This window comes from Canis lupus, chromosome 2, assembly GCF_003254725.2.
Source record: "Canis lupus dingo isolate Sandy chromosome 2, ASM325472v2, whole genome shotgun sequence".
In the NCBI taxonomy this organism is placed as follows: domain Eukaryota; kingdom Metazoa; phylum Chordata; class Mammalia; order Carnivora; family Canidae; genus Canis; species Canis lupus.
Window position 1 is genome coordinate 75,606,542 of NC_064244.1, and position 11,795 is coordinate 75,618,336.

General features: G+C 53.5%; 1 long non-coding RNA gene across 5 annotated transcripts in view; it reads right to left on the bottom strand.

Annotated features, from left to right (window-relative positions):
* LOC112660230 (uncharacterized) overlaps positions 1–3,598 on the bottom strand; it is an 80,122-nt gene extending 76,524 nt beyond the window's left edge. For 4 of the 5 annotated variants that reach the window (XR_007408440.1, XR_007408441.1, XR_007408443.1 and 1 more), the window contains exons 1-2: positions 3,279–3,482; positions 375–484 (exon numbers count right to left, since the gene is read on the bottom strand). This is a non-coding gene — a long non-coding RNA (uncharacterized LOC112660230). Of the gene's footprint in view, positions 1–374; positions 485–3,278; positions 3,483–3,559 lie in introns of those variants that run through there. The other variant, XR_003136778.1, reaches the window with a different exon arrangement.
* Positions 3,599–11,795: the final 8,197 nt, after the last annotated feature.

The following is an 11,795-nucleotide window of genomic DNA, read 5'->3' on the forward strand; positions in this document are numbered from 1 at the left end:
ACTAGTTTTACGAAGCTAGAATAAGCTGGAAAACATAGTAAGTCACTGCTTTTTCAGCCAGACAAAAACATAACTTTGTTCTTATTTTTAACTTAACTAAAATGATTCTTGGCCCAGTGGCCACAGATTCATTATATGATTTGACAGTGTGTTAATAACAGCCAGCCCCGAATCTCTCTGCAATTGATCTGTACAGATGGCCTCATGTCCGTAGACTTGTCATCTCCTGGACATGTCTGTCCAAGCTGCCCATGACCTGTAAACATGCTATAGAGGCACACACAGGCCTGATCCGCTAGGGTGCGGCAGCAAAGTCCTGGGGTCCTGAGCGAGTGGGATCTGGGCAGATGTGGAGCAGGGGCCTTAGGACATACCTGGAGACCGTAAACAGCCAGGGAACAACCTTGACTCCGATCACAGCTCTATTTCAAGCCACGAAACCTTGGCCAAGTCACTTCACCTCGCTGAGCCTCAACCTCCTCACCTGTAAAATAAAGAGAACATTGACCCCTTGGAATTGTGAACAATTAAGAAATTGGATGCAAAGACACACAACACGATGCAGCCCACATAGCAGGCCCACGGAAAAAGGCCACTTTTCTCTCTTAATCAATCCCATTGGCTGACTGAATCTGTTCTCTTACCTTACCCAGAATGCCCACTGGTCTCATCCTCAAAACCTGGGGGAAAGTAACATCTCCTTATAAGGCGACTACAAGAGCAGGGCTCCCTGGGTGGGTCCTACCAGCCTCAGACAGAGACACCTCCAGGGCACAGCCTGGAGCCCAGGAGATGTGACGGCTGCTGCCAGGTGATGACCTGCCCTGAGTCACGGCAACAAACAAAGCCTGCAGCTTCCCCAGCAAGGGCCCCCCCACCACGTGAGCCCATTTATCTCCAGCATCTGGGCCCAGCCAGCTCCAACAGGGCCCTTGAAACCCAAGTCTGAACCTGCCAGGCCTCATAGGAAGCAGAGCCGCTGGACGCCCCTCCCTGGGCAGGGCCACATGCGGCTGCAGAGATGCTGGAGGCCCTCACAGATAGCAAGGGGCTCTGTTCTGCATTCATCCGATGAGTTCTGATGGCAGCAGGCGGGGAGCTCCCCAACCTTTGCCCACTCCCACCAACTAGGACGCTGCCCCAGGCTCCTCTCCTCTTATTCACCCACCAGAGGCCACAAAGTGCTGGGCCCGGGGCCAGATCCAGACTGCAGACAGGTTCCGTGGATAAAAGCATGGCCTCTGGAGCCAGACTGGCACTTTCTAGCTCTATGTCCTTGGGTGAGTTACACAGCTACTCCGTGCCTGTTTCCTAGTCTGCAAAGTTGACATAAACACCTCCTGCAGTTGGTGTGGCGGGTAAGGAGCTTGGAAGAGTCCACAGTAAATACTCCCCAGTTTTGCCTTTTGGTAAAGTGGAGCCAACATTTTAAAATAAGGAGATCTCACAGAAAAAAAAAAAAAATCCAGATTTCTGGCTTTTCTTGAAAAACCAAAAGATTTGGGGAGATACATTCCTGCAAGGCACCAGCTGGCATTCCTTTGGAACCAGTGGTTCTCCGCCCCGGCTGGACCTTAGAATTAAATTAGATTCAATTTAGTAGCTGCACCTGGGCCCCACCCCGGACCAATTAAGTCAGATTCCCCAGGATGGGTTCCAGGAATCCTAGGTCATAAAAGTGTCCCTGCTGATTCTAGTGGGTCGCCAGGGTCCAGGGCCTCAGCTTTAGGCAGGCTGTGGACTTTCCAGTTGGCTATGGTGACATTTGCTCTTTATCATTTCACAGTGGTTTATTTTCACTAGAGAACAATTATTGGATCCCTGCCCTTTTAAAACTGGGAAATAGAAGGAGACCCAGAAGGCCACAGGTTCTCGCTCATGCCTCACTGACTCAGTATATTCATGCGCCCAACTGGCCCCCCAAAGCAGCAGCCTGTGACCCTTGTCTCTGCCCTCTCCCTGGCCAGCCTTATCCACATGTCACTTCAAAGCCCAGTAACTTCCAAGTCCTCACCTTTAATTCAACCTCCTCTGTCCCCGAGCACAGCAAGACCTCTTGCTTCTCAGGCCTTCATCTCCAATGCCTTTCCTGCCTTCTTCCCTGGCAAACTTCTACTCATCCTTTACCGCCCCGCTCAAAGGCCACCTCCTCCAGGAGGCCCTCCTCAACAGGCCAGGGAAAGCTGAAGTCCTCCTCCTTGACGTCACCCACTAAGCTGGGAGCTCGTCAAGAGTGAGGTCATACCTGGAGCCCCAAGACCTAGTTTGGAGCCTGGCCTTGTGACCTCAGAGCCTCTGCACCCACACAGCTTCCCTCCCTCACCACTCCCCTTTGCACAGGCCTCTCAGCCTCTTTCCAAATCTCCTTCAAGCTTCAGTTCCTACTGCTGACTGCCCCCAGCTCTCCCCACCTCCAAGCTCAGGATGGCATCTGCTCAGGCCACTTCAGCTTCGACCTAAGTCACAGTCAGACCCCTGGGTTGGCTGCCCTTGGGTCAAGGGCCCGTGCTTGTCCACCTGGGGCTGGAGGGAGCGTCATGAGGTGCAAACATGGACTCCTTGAGCAGGGATGAGGCCAGGAGAGCTTCCTCTTCAAGGAGGTAGTGGCCACTGCAAGCTCACCGGCTGCCGTGCCTGTGTACACGTCCCCTGCTGGGCCTCGGGGTCCCCACTGTCACCCTCGGTGACCCCACTCCCCTCTGTTCTCTTCCCTTGTTCAGCTCCTCCCAGCCCCGTGTCACAGCTCCAGGCTTCCACGCCACCCAGAGACAGCTCCTGTGCACCGTGCCTGCCTCCTCCTCCCTGTCCTATTGCCAACAGACCCGACCGACCACCGTGGCACCTGCTGGAACAAACACAGGACGCTCAGTTAAATTTCCAAGTTCACATACGTGATGAGTAACTATTTAGTATAAGTATGTCCCAAACATTGCATGAGACATACTTATACTAAATATATATATATATATATATATATATTGTTTATCTGAACGTCAAACTTAAGGAGATGGGGACGCCTGGGTGAGCGTCTGCCTTGGGCCCAGGGCGTGACCCCGGGGTCCCGGGTTCGAGTCCCGCGACGGGCTCCCTGCACAGAGCCTGCTTCTCCCTCTGCCTGTGTCTCTGATGAATAAATAAATAAAATCTTTAAAACACAAGTTGAAGGAGATGCCCTGTACTTTCGCCTGCTGGATCTGGCCACCCTAAACGGAGCCCCCTCGGTGAGGCAGAGGCCGGCGGAACCCAGAGCCCGCGAGAAAGGCTGGGCCCTGCCGCACCTTGGTTGAGTTACACCGAACGTGCCTCTTCCAAGAAGCCAGTCTATGGGGTGAGACAACGGGATGCTTTTCTAAATGCGTCTCGGAATTCCAGCATCACTCCTCCCACGTGTCCCTTAGGGCCCTCGAGCGGCTGGCGAGAAAGGGCGTCCTCGGCTCCTGCAAACCCAGGAGCCAGTCCGCGATACCGGGCCCCAGCTGCTCGCTCTCCGGCCACGCCCTCCCCCTCCCCCGGGCGGCTCCCCGCAGAGCCCACCGCCTGCACCTCGGCCGCTCCACACCTTAAATCGTCCGCGCCATGGTGGGCGTCTCCTTCCCAGCAGCCCCAGCGACACGCTCGCCGCCTCTCATTGGCTCTGATCGGGTCATTCCTCCATCCGTGAACCAATCACGGGGGCCAGGAGAACCCAGTGCTCTGATTGGCCAGCCCTGAGTCACATGCCACCTCCAGTGGGCGGAGCCAGGCCCCCAGAGCTGTACCAGGATGCTGTGCTGCAGAGAGAGGGAAAGTGGATCGTCTTGGGTGTTGGGGTTGGGGGCGGGGCGGGGAGTCCTGCCGGCGCCCTGATCACGCGGCTGTTGTGCCCAAGATTGCAAATCCGAGAAACCACCGAGGAGCCGACACCCATGCAAGCGCACGAGGGCTTATTTGCAAGCTCGAGCTTGGGTCCAAGTGTACCCGACACAGCAGAGCTTGCAAATAAGCCCTCGTGCGCTTGCATGGGTGCCGGCTCCTCGGTGGTTTCTCGGATTCGCAATCTTGGGCACCACATTAGCCTGCACCCTAATGCTCATTGCATCCTCCTGCTCATTGCATCCTCGCATCTGCGGTTCTGACATTTTCAAGAACAGCACCCCTTCCCCACGTGAACATTTCCCCAGATTTTACATTTAGTATTGGTTAGATGAAAAGCTACCTAATAATTTTTTTAAATGTGAATTTTCAGGAATTCGCTGAAACTGATCTGTGTTTCATGCATCACATCGGCATCAACATATACGTACGTATCCAGTCTGCAGACAATGTCTGATGCATGACAACGCACCATGACTTGAGGACCCTTCACAATTTGGCCAGTCTGCCTTCCCAAGAATGGATCCATCTCATCATAGCCAGGATCCGGTGCAAAATCACCCTTTACCTGTGTTTGACGAGGCTTCTCGGAGGGTCACAGGCCCCTCTGCCACATTGTCTCAGCCCCTTCTGCAGGTGTATCACCAAGGACTCTTGGGTTGCAAGCAACAGAAATGAACCTTGCCAGCTTCAGCAAGAGGAAATATATTGGAAGGTTACTGAGAGCTCACAGTATCCGTAGGAGGCTGGAGCACCAAACTTGGGGACCAAGGATGCTGCAGAGATTAGAATAGCAAAAGGCACAACATTGGCCAGAATACTGTGGTGAGGATCCTGACTCGGGGATGGATGGATCAGGCTCTTTGGTTCAAGATTCCATCCCAGTAACGGAGCTTCTGTTGAGCCTACCTTTACCTAGGGAAGGTGAGACCCCTGCATTCCAGAAGAGGAAACCAGAGTGCTCTCCTGCAGGGGAGCTGATGCTGGCACCCAGAAGCGCCGAACATTCCCTGCAAAGAAGACACACCCTTCAGGTGGTTTAGATGGGGATACGCCCTCCTCAATCAGGAGTGTAGTGGTCAATTATTTTACTATTAGAGTTGCCACCACTTTTTTTTTTTTTTTGACTTTTTGGTTATTCTGGAAGCATTCACTTGGATTTTTCCCTGCTCTGGTTTTCTTTATGTTTCCATAATCTTTCGGCTCCTGGGTGGTCTGGTTTCCGACAGGCAGCAGCGTCAGCTGGTTCTCACAGAGTCCATGTGCTCATGGAGGAAATGTGGCCTGAGCCGATGTCACCCCACCCACAGAAAGGAAGTGACAGCTACACAAGGTGGAGAAATGTATGGGTTGTATCCGTAAGGATGATTTTGGTTACTAGGAGCAGAAAACCCAATTCAAATAGCCATAAATAATACAGGCAATTTATGGGCTCGCCTTTTTTGAAAAGTCCTTCAGGAAAAGCTTGATCCAGCAGTTTAAACAGTGCCAGCAACGACCCAGTTTCTCTCACTCAACTTGTCTTTTTCAAGACTGGCTTCCCTACAGTCTCAAGACACATGCCAGCAGTTCCCAAGACGAAGATCAACTCATTCTTGCTGAGTAGGGTCTCAGAGAAGCTTCTTTGTCCAAGAATCCTCACAAAAGTCCTGAAGTTCACTCTGATGTGACAGACATGGGTCACCTGCCCAACTGTAAAACTGATCACTGAGCCAGAGGGTTGAGATGCACTTGCCCCTGTAGCCCCAGTTTTGCCTGGTGCCAGAAGCAGATGGTTCCCCAAATCAAAACCAAGTCTATCCAGAAGGGCAGGGAGCAGGGAGGAGAAAGATACTGGGAAGCCACCCACACAGGCCCACTGCCTTGGGCAGCCGCATACATGGGAGTTAATGATTGATTGTCATAATTGCAGCTCCCATCATGAACCACATTAAGCATTTCACATGCATGAGTCCTGTGATTTAATGAATCATCACAGAACCCTGGGAGGTGGCCTTTTAATCCAATTTTCAGAGAAGAAAGCAGGTTAAGTGAAGTGACTTGCAGTATCATGGCTTTTCTGAGTCAGAGGCAGCTTATGAACCCAAAATCTGTCTGATGCCCAAGTGCATTTTCTTGACTTTACCCCCATCCCGGATCTCAATCATGGGCAAGGTGTTGCCAGGGAGATCAAGAAGGAAAGCATATTTATTCACCAGGCCTTAGGTGAGCACCTACTATGTGTCGGGCATTCTTCCCAACTCTTGAGTACTCAACCCAAAGGGGAGGTGGGGTTTACGGCTCTGTTGGGCCCTTCATCTGCGTTACCTCACTGAATCCTTAAACACACTCTGGGGAAGACAATCTTATCTCCTCTGGATCCCTGAGTTTACAGGTGACAGAGTTGGTTGAGCAGCTCTACTTGCTCTTTCTGGGAGCTGAGTGGTCATTCGCAAAGATCAAATCAGCAAGAAGACAGCCACATCCCCCGAGGTCCACTGAGAAATCCAGCCTGGAGGAGCGCAGGCACACGTGGATCAGGGTGTGCCGAGAAAGCTTCCCGGAGAAGAGCAAGTTTCCTGAGCCATAGAGAATAAGGCTACAAGTTCAAGATGCCCAGGCTGGCCCACCACGTCCTCCAAGTGCTCTGGGTGTTTGTCTGCAGTATCCCCACCTCTGGGAATTCCCGCCCCAGAATCCCAAACAGGGAAACCTGCTTGCCTCTCTCAGTACGATTCATACCCCAAGGTTAGCATAAGAGAATTTTAACAACTACAATTTACAGCCCCCTTCTCAGGGCCAAGGCTCCATCTCAGCCTTGCAGTCACCTGCAAGGTAGGAATTGTAGACATCATTTTGCAAGCAGGGAAACGGAGTGTTCGAGACAGAGCTCAGGAGTCCTGGGGCCAAGATTGAATCTCCAGGTCTGACAATCTCCTTGCTTCTCATGAGACACTGAGATTCCCCAGGCTACACACACATACACACACACACACACACACACGCACACCTTTCTACAACAGAAGAGGCTAGTGCACTTCCTGAGTACCCTCCACTAGGCTGCTCTCTGGCCCTCTGACGTGGGCTCTTGGCTGTGGACTTTCTAGAACCCTCAGGCAGCTCATTGCAGGTGTTCCCTCCATAGGGGGCTAGGTTGCCCAAGCTTTTCTAAAGCTCCCACTCATTTCTCAAAGCCTTAATGGAGGAGACTTATTTCACTCAGCATTAAACTCTCTAGCTCCACTCATGTCATTGCTAATGGCAAGAGCTCATTCCTTTCATGGCTGAGTAATATTCCATCGTGCGTAGACACCGCGTCTTCTTTATCCGCTCACCAGTCGGTGGACACGAGTTGCTTCCATAATTCGGCTATTGTAAATAATGCTGCAGTAAACACAGAGGTGCATGTATCCCTTTGAATTAGTGTTTTTTCATAGTCTTTGGGTAAATATCCAGTAGTGCGATTACTGGATCATAGGATAGTTCTATTTTTAATTTTTTTAAAGGCTTTTATTATTATTTTTATTTATTCATGGGAGACATACAGAGAAAGGCAGAGACACAGGCAGAGGGAGAAGCAGACTCCCTATGGGGAGCCTGATGTGGGATTCAGTCCCAAAACCCCGGGATCCCAACCTGAGCCAAAGGCAGACGCTCAACCGCTAAGCCACCCAGGTGTCCCTCTATTTTCAATTTTTTAAGGAAACTCTTTCTATACTGTTCCTGCAGTGGCTGCACCAGCTTGCATTCCCACCAACAGTAAACAAGGGTTCTTTTTTCTCCACGTCCCTGCCAACTCTTCTTGTTTCTTGGGCTTTTGATCTTAGCCATTTTGCCAGGTGTGAGGATACCTCATCGTGGTTTTGATTTGCATTTCCCTGATGATGAGTGATGCTGAGCACCTTTTCCTGTGTCTGTTGGCCATCTGTATGTCTTCTTTGGAGAAATGTCTGTTCATGTCTTCTACAAGAACATGGGTTTTGAAGACACAGACCTGAGTTTGAATCTGGGCTCGGCCACCCACATGCTGTGTGACCCTGGGCAAGTCATCTCCTGTCTCTGGGCCTCAGTTTCTGAGCTGTTAAATGAGAACCAGTAATCCCCATTCCGTGGGTTGCTGTGTGAGCCAGAAACCTAGAAACCATCCTTCAAGTGTTTCTCCCCCTACCCGACACAATCCATTCAGGTACTGAATTCTACTCATTTCACCTCCAAAATATATTTCAAATTCATGCACCTCTCTCTGTCTCCTATGTCACTCTCCTCATTCAAGCCACCATGGTCTCCTGCCTGGACAACTCATGTAGCCAGAGAGATCGTTACAGAATCATACCTTCGATGATGCCAGCCCCAGTTACAACTCTCCAATGGCTTCCTGTTGCTCTCAAGGAAACTCCAAGATCCCTACTGTCACCTGCACAGAGAGGCCCACGTGGGGAGAGCCCACCACCCTACCCACTCATGACCTGCCCTCTCCCTGGGGCTCCCAGCACCCAACCTTACAGCAATACCGTTCCCTCTGCCTGGAACGTCCTTCCCCTTCCTAAGCTGGTTAATTCCTGCTTATGCATCAAATCCCTATTCAAAGGTCACTTCCTCAGGGAAACTTTCCTTGATTCCTCAGACCAGATCAGATTCCCTCATTTATTGATCTCATCCTGTGCTTCTCTTTGGTGGCACCGATCACAATTACTATTACCTAAGTGTTGGTCAAATGGGTCCTTGACCGCGTGTCTCCTTAGTCACGGGCACATTGTTTTTGCCTTGTCCTCAGGAGAACAGCCCCTCTCCCCCACCTAATGATCCCAGAGCTGGGTCCAGATTGAGATTGGATATATGAGTGTTGCTACAAGAGGGGGAGTATGGGAATGTTGGTCGGGGCAGGCATCTTCAGTGCCCCATGGAGAATGCCCCGACGAGAATGAAGCCCCAAACAAAGAAAGTAGAACCAGGAGACAGAGAGCAAGCCCCTGCTCCCGAGAATGTTCTTTCGCCCTGGAGCCAGCCGGGTCTGAAAGTGTCCCCTATTATGTGATTTCCCCCCATCCCCACCCCTGGGTGCTGCTGTGTTTGGCGTAAGCCGGTTTGACCTCACAGACAGCAGATGGGAGCAGGCCAGTACAACTTTCCTAAACTGGATGTGGGTGGGGATGAGGACCGTGGGCCGGTCCTCCTGGGCACCCCGCTCAGAGCCTGCTCGCTCACTATGTGCTGCCCGGAGAACGAAGTGGAAAGTGGACAGGCCACAGCACAGGATCAGGAGGGAGTCGTGGTTATTGAGCAATGTGAGGCCTCTTGCTCTCCTGTCGCACAGACGCTGCCAGCTTGACCAAAGCACGAGCCTCCCTGATGTCCTGACTCCAGGACCCTCCTCCCCGGAGAGGGGACGATGCCAGCCGCGCCCAGCTGTGGCCCGCTGCTGGGACTACGGGCTCCTCTCGGGTCCTCCGGCTCCTTCCTCCCCCTCACTCTCAGAACCTGAGGCCTCTGCTCTCCCTCCTTCACTTCCCAGAATATTCCAGGGCTGACCCATCCCCCCTCCCCAGGCGCACACCCAGCAGCCAGGGTGACTGTTTACCCTCTGCCCTTAGAAGCCATCTCCGGCTTGTGGCAGTGGGCATCCCACACAGCCGCCCTCTGCCCACAGCCTCGCCAGACAAGCAAAGGTGCTTCCTGCAAAGGGCTGGCGCTGCCGGGCTGAGTCTCCGCCCCCTCCAGGCGCACCCCCACCGCTCCCTGCCACCCCAGCCCCCACTGCCTCAGCAGGCTGCACACTCACCTTCTGGTCTGTCTGGGAGCCAAGGGGGATGGGAGTCAGAACTCACCTCCTCCTGCGCCTTGGGCAGTGTGGCCAAGCCACACTGGTGTTCAGCCAACACCAGGGGGATTGTAGGGGGTGAGCCCTTGGGCTCTGGAGTCAGAGAGACATGAATCCAACCCCCCACCCACCTTGCAGCTCTGTGACCTCGAGCAAAGCACTTGGTCCCTCTCAGCCTCAGTTTCTCCATATGTAGCATGAGCACAACTGTCACCACCCTGTGGGCTGTTGTGACCGTGAAGTTAGTGTGGTACCTGGCATGTGATTAAACACTGACTGACTTGAGGGGCTCAGGCAGGGGGCTCAGCACTTTCTTGAGGCGATATTAGTGTTGGGGACACTGCCTCACCCAATGGTGAGTCCCGCCTCTAGGGGCCACCTGGGTGGAAGGGAGCCCGGGGTTGAGCTGCATTTGTGCAGTCTGCACCCTTTATTAATTTGGTGTTTATCTGGGGAGGCCTTCAGGTCTGAAGGGCTTCCAAGTGTCCTTGGACACCGCCGACATCCTCCTGTGTGACTGGGCCTGTCCTTGACCTCTGCAGGGCACTTTGGAGCTATCCCCACCCCTTCTCCCCTCATCACATCACCACCCTAGAAGTAGGCCCGCATCAGCATACGCGCCCACCCAATTCCCCAGAGTTTTCTGTCTCCTAAGAAATAGGTTCCCCTGACCTATGAGCACTGGCTTTGGAGTCACTGATGGAGGGTGTCCTACCAGCTGTGTGGCCTCAGAGGAGTCACCTCACCTCTCTGGGCGTCATAGGATGGGGAAAACATTACCTAACCCCCTGGACACCTTGAGGATTAACCATGGAAACTTAAGGCAGCTCTCGACACGGCAGCAGGCGCTAATAAATGATGAGCAGACACGGGAAGGAAATGACACATTTGCATCCTCCACCCCCAGCTCCCTGCTTGCTTTCGAAGGAGGGTGCAGCTCTGAAGCCGAGAGGCTGTGGGGAGAAGGATGGGAAGGCCGAGCCAGGCGCCAGGCCCCCACCCCGCGTGGGCTTTGGCAGGATGAGCGGGAGCAAGACTTGGAGCTGCAGCCCCGAGGCCTGTCTCCTCTCCCCACGACGGGCTTCGCATGTGGATCCTGCGGCCCATGCATCCACAGTCTGCTCCACGGCTGCTCAGCCCACTGGGCTCACACCTGCGGGATGTCCACCTGGGGAGCATCTGCCCTAGGAAGCCCCGCCTGTGTAGACCTGGGAGCGGGCTCAGGCCTCCGGGGCAGGGCGTACCAGCCTCTGGAGGATGGGCTGTGAGGGTGTGAGGCCCCTCAGCCTGAGGGGTGCCATGTGGGCCTGGAGAGGACCAGGGCAGGGCCCGGGGTCAAGGTCAGGGCCTCACTTGCCTCAGTCTCAGGACAGTTGGGAACTGATGGATCCCTGCCCTCTGGACCCTTATAGTCTAGGAGAAAGAACAGATGCTAAACAAGGAATTCTAACAAAGTGGGATCCGTGATACAAACGCCTGTGGGGAGAGAACCTGGCTGGGCCTGGGGGGTCCACCTTCTGATACCCCCAACCTGAGGCCCCTCAGGCCCCTCCTGCTGCCCAGCCCCCTCTCACCACCCCCAGGGCAGGGTGTTCAGGGAGCTGAACACACAGCTCAGCACCAGCCCTGCCGCGCTCTGGACCGCACTGAGGCCCACAGTCCCTGAGCTCATGTCTCCCAAGGGGAGGCCCCCAGACCCGCTGAGAGTCCTACCTACCCCAGACCCACTGAATCACATTGTCTGCGGCAGGGCCCCAAGTCAGCATAGTCAGCAAGCGTCTGGGGGCCCTGATGCCCCTTGAAGTCTGAGAGCACTGCCGGAGGGAACATACTGCATTTACACATTTATTCAGCAATCAACTCTTGATACCTTCTGTGTACCTGGCGCTGCTCTAGGTACTGGGGATCCATCTGTGAACACACACAGCCCCTGACCTCAAAGCTGACATCTTACTGGGAGAGATAGTGAGACAAATAAACATACGATGAGGTAATTCAGATAGTGATAAATACTGCAGGAGGCAGAGTGGTCAGGGAAGGCCTCTTGGAGGAGATGACATCTGAGCTGAGACCTAAAGGATTCAAAGCCAGGTGTATCTGCGTCTGCACCCTAACCACCATGGCCCTACCTCGTCTTGTCCAGTCG